The following is a 5,499-nucleotide window of genomic DNA, read 5'->3' as shown; positions in this document are numbered from 1 at the left end:
GGCAGCCTGCAGTGGAGTTTGATATCCTGTTCAGAGGAGGACATGAAAGTGGAAAGCAAGAACTGGGCCCTAGAAGTAGCTGAGGCCTCATGCCTGTTGCAAACCAGTGACTGATGTGGAACAAGCAGATGCTAGGAAACGCAATGTTTGGTATGGCCAGGCCAGATTATTTCTGGAAGGCTTCAGGCCCCTAAGCCATGCATACTGTGAACGGTGGCAAAGAGGTGGATTCCACATGAAAACTATGGCCTGTTGCTGGATGAAGCAAAAATTAATTCTGAGTTAGCCAACAACTATCCATTGTACAGAAGATTATTAATTTGGCTCAGTAAATATTAACAAGTTTTATGTAGAAAAATATTATAAACAATGTTGACACATAAATGACAAATGGGGAATAATCATTTCAAAATATATAGCTGATGAAGAAGCAACCTCCTTAATATAAAAAGTGCTCCTTCAAATCAACAAGGTCAACCTGTCCCTCTTCTGCTGAAATTCCCTAATCAGTCCCCATCTCACTCAGACTCAAAGCCAAATAACCTACAAGGTTACTGACAACAAGTAACCTACAAGGCCCTACATGGTCTGTCGTCTGTCCCCATTTACGTCCTACTTCTCCCCTCCACTTGCTCACTCTGCTCCAGTAACATTACCCTGCTTATCCTCCCCCGATAGTTCTCAGCTCAGGGCCTTGCTGTTCCCATAGCCTGTAATGTTTGTCTCCCAGATGTCTGTATGGCTTACTCCTTCACTTACTTTAAGTCTTTACTCAAATGTTACCTCTTTGGTAAAACCTTCCATGTCCACCCGATTTAAAATTGTATCCCTCCAATTCCACACTCCCCACTTTTCTTACCCTGCTTTGTTTCTCCCTATGGCTCTTATCATCCATCAGACTTGAGTTGCTAATTCTTTCTTTATTGTCTCTTTCCTTCCACTAGATATAACTGCTGTGTCCTCAGTGTCTAGAACAGTATTTGGCATACAACAAGAACTCAATGAATATTTATTGAATGAAAAGGTATGAACACACAGTCCACAGAAAAGGAAATGCAAATTAATTTTATGTTTCAATGTGTATGTAGAGCTATTTTATTGTTTCTACTGGTGCCATGGATTTCCACTGGATAGATGTGCTAGTTTATTTAACTGGTCCCCTATAGATGAATATTTACATAATTTCCAATAGTGTGGTATTATAAATACTGCTGCATTTGGGAGGGAAAGGATATCTTTTCAACAAACAATGTTGGAACAATTAAATATCCAAATGCAAACACCTGAACCTTTACCACTATCTAACCATAATCAGAAATTAACTTGAAATAGATCACAGACCTAAATGTCAAATCTAAAACTGTAAAACTTCTAGAAGAAAACATGAGAGAAAATCTTGTCACCTTGGCTTAGGCAAAGATTTTTTAGGTACGACAGCAAAAGCACAAGCCATAAAAGAACCCAATGATAACTGGACTGCATCAAAATTTAAAAAAAAATTCTGATCTTCAAAGGACATCATTAAAAGAATGAAAGACAAGGCACAGAAAATATTTGCAAAGCACATATAAAGGACTTATATCCAGAATATATAAAGAACTCTCAAAAGTGTATAGTAAGAAAATAAACAGCCCTATCCAGGCAGCCTGGTGCCTCAAGGGGCTGTGGCTTGTGCTCTCCCAGAGATCTGCTGCAAACAGTTATGCCATTCACTCACGCAACAAATATATGTTGAATATCTACTCTGGGCCAGGCTTTATTCAAGCACTGGGGATAGAGCAGTACACAAAACAATTATGGAACTCTCATTCTTATGGGAGGAGATGGGCAAAAACAAATGAACAGATTGATATATAATCGTAATCTACATAGACTGAAGTCTTCCAGGTAATTCACATCTTTAATTAACATTTTCCATGGCCACTGTGAAGAGATAGGTGTCTCAATAACATGAGCTATCCTTCCAAGTTGGTAGATGTCCACAGGCATCAGAAGTCAATCTTTCCTCTGTCCTCATTTATCAGAGGTATTTGATAATACACAGCCTTGGAGACTAGTCCTCAAAAGCACTGGCTGCCAAGCAAATCAAAGATGAAGCATCTTGAATTTAGGGTACAACACGTGAATTTACTTTAGCATATTGAAAAATCATGTGTGTAAAATGGCCTACACATATCCATATTTTGCCAGATTTCTTCCACACAGCACAATCATGGATGAATAGCAGGCGACAGGATTTGGGGTTTATATCCTTAGGAACTCTTTAATATAGGCTTGCATGTTCTTGATGTTGGTTGGACAATGCCATGTTCTAGGCTACTCTCAAAAAGATGACGGTCCATTCAGTTCAGGCCTCTTTTATGCACCTTGAGCCCAATGTATGTGTCATTCATGGAAGTAGAAACATCTCCTTATTAATTGTCCAACCACTCATCAGCAGACAGGGGATCCCCAAGGGACATCTGCTGCCCCAGGGCAACAAAATAATAATGACCTCTGTTTTTCTGTAGGCTTTGGCAAATGTCAATTGGCTAGGAAAGCCACTTTGGGTGTTTAAAGTCTGTAGTTCCAACAGTACCCAGCTAGCACTTAAAAAGGTTAGAATTTATTCCAATTGTTACTAACACTCTGTGCACACGTCCTGAGTCTGGGTATCCAACAGCAAGAGTATCCTTTTCCTACTGACTTCCACAGTCCCCTCAGTCCCCTCGAGAGTGTCCAGTCTAATGGATACACAGCAGTTATATGGGAAGGCTCCAGACTTAAATTAAGCCACATGGGCCCAACACATCTTGTCAACCCTGCAATGGACACTGTTTTGATCATCCCGGGTAAGACTGGGAATGGAGATGTCATCAGAGGATTGTGAGGATCTTTGGTAGTCAACACATCCCCCCTCCATGTGTTCAGTGTATCTGTATGATATATTGGACCCCTTTATTGGGCTTGTGTGTCTGTCTGTGTAGGGCACTTTCTCAGTGGACAGGGGTGTCTCTATGCTGCAAAGGAACTACCTGGTGTTCAAAAACAGCTGCTCTCATCACTTCTTTCCCTTTATCCTTTCTTTTTCTTTATAGCATATCCTAGCACCTGACATATTGTTTGTTTGTTCATTTATGTATAACCGTCTCCCTTCACTAGAAGATCAGCTCCTTCGGAGCAGTGACTTTTATTTGTTCACTAATGTCCTTCCAATATTTAGAACAGTGTAAGTAAATGTCCTTGAAGGAAGGAAGAGAGAAATAGGAGGGAGGGAGGGAGAGAGAAAGGAAAGAAGGGGTTCTTTTAACTAAGAGGTATTTCTGCTCCACTGTGATGATGAGAAAAACCAGGTGTCATATCCTAAAAGAGGACCTCACTACTTCTTGAGGTTTCTGCAAGTGACTCCCCAGTGCCTGTGAAGGCAAGAATGCCCACCTTTCTAGAAAACTCTCTCTTTACTATGCTGCATTTCTTCCCTTATTAACTTTCTAATGCCTATGAGTTGGGGCTGCCCCCACTGTGAGCTCTCAGAAGATGTTGACTGACTAGATAAATTATGCTATTGATGTGACTTAATTAATACTAATGACTTATCATGAGAATTACAGATATGTATCCATGTCTAAGAAGTGTCAGTGACAAGAGAATTAAGGTGTCAGGTCTTATAAAACATGAGCAAAAACACTCCTCAGGGTAATTGGAGACAGTTACCTTCTCGTCCAGTGGAAATGCCCTTGAATTATATCGGCACATGCTTTCGAATCTTGAATCTCTGCTCTTCTTAGGTTTGGACTGAGCCTGGCGATATTAAAATTCCACATTGCACACCACCATGTGGTTCTCACTAAGAGGATAACAAGGAGGATGTGGATCCAGGTGGCAAAAGTACCTGTTCAGGAGTGTGCTGAGCAGAGCTGTGAAATGGCAGGCAGTGCAACCAGGCATCATCCGTGGGTAATATATACCCAGGCAGACGAATGTATAGATTAGCATCCTGGGGTTAATTTCACCCAGCAGATAATTAACATGTCCTTATTTTGAAAATAAATGCTTCTGCAGTTAAAATAAATGTATTTAATTAGTAAAGACATTTAGTTCTGTAGTGGGAAGTGAATGTACTAATGGAATAAGTGGTTGTATAAACATTTTATATTCCAAACCTAAGTTAAATGCATCTCCTTCAAGCCATATATAGAGGAGGTGGATCTTAAGTAGTCATGGCTGTCAGGCTTCACTGCCTGTGCCCACTTGCAGGCCAGGGTTGCCCAATGGCTCGCGTCTCTGTGTTCTGGGTCAGCGACTTCGTTTTGGCCTGGCTTGAGGGTTGAGTCATCTCATGCGGTCAATGTCACATTGCTCTTTCTAGAGCTGACCTCTCTTTTCAACTGCCTGCCAGGCATTTGTGCTCAACTGGCTGCTGAGACATCCATTTCAAACTGGTCAAAACAGGTCTCTGCATTCCTGTTGCCTCAAGCCCCTCCAACCACAGAAGCACCACACCCCACGGTTCCTTCTGTTCATCATGTCTGTTCCCAGCTGTTTACAAAGCTTGGGTCACTTCTGACTGGACTTGTGCCTCCCACAGTCAAGTTTTCCTTCAAATCAAGCCAGTCTTCCACAGTGCCCAATCATATCCTTGACATCCAGGCCTGCTCTCTCTCCCTTTGCTATTGTCCTAGCTCTGCTAAGTCTTTCTCCTAAATATGCCCTTGATCATCCGCCCACTTTTCCCGGTGTCCTTGACTGTCACAGCCTCTTCACTGTCTCTCTGTGCCTAAATTTTGCCTTCATCCAGTCTGTTCTACACACTTCTACCAGTGTCTGTTTGTAGACCCAAAGCTGATCATGCCGTACCCCTGCCTAAACTCTTTTCATGGACTATTCCCCCAACCCCTCAAATCACCCTCAGGATATGGCCCCCACCTTCTGGTACAGCCTAATTTCTCATCCCCGCCCTTCATGTACCTTCAGACAAACCCAGTGCCTCCCTGTAGCCTGCAGAAATCTCCGTGTTCTTCATTGTCAGTACTTTTGCTCAGTGCTTTGTGCTAGGATGATGAGTTACCTGGGCCTCTAACCTTGATTTATGGGAGGCACTGTAGGTGAGTGTGGCATGAATGCCAAAAAGTAATCACTCTTCTCTACCCTATTCCTGGTCCCACATGAGCAGTGTTCAGCCTCTGGGGTCCCCTCCTGTGGATGGGGCTGTGAGTATTGGGCCTTTTCTCATGCTGAAGCTCTCCTTGAGGCTTGGCTTGCAGATGGGCTTCTCTTTTTCTCTACCTGCTCCTAATTCCCTGGGTTCCTAAGGGCACCCCTGCGTAAATATCCTTCAGTTAGGTCTACTTCCTGATTGCACTTTGGGCTAAAGGTTTCTCTCCAGAGCTCAGATTCTGTCCTGGTGGTGACAGGAGAATTAGGCAGCTCTGTCCATCCCCATCCCAGCAGCACAGGAATTGGTTTCCTCTGGTGCTCCCAGGAGAACCCCTGGGTTTTGCTTCCTCTTTCTCTGCATGA

Source organism: Hipposideros armiger, unplaced genomic scaffold, assembly GCF_001890085.2.
Source record: "Hipposideros armiger isolate ML-2016 unplaced genomic scaffold, ASM189008v1 scaffold_214, whole genome shotgun sequence".
Classification (NCBI taxonomy): domain Eukaryota; kingdom Metazoa; phylum Chordata; class Mammalia; order Chiroptera; family Hipposideridae; genus Hipposideros; species Hipposideros armiger.
Note: the sequence above shows the minus strand (reverse complement) of the source record.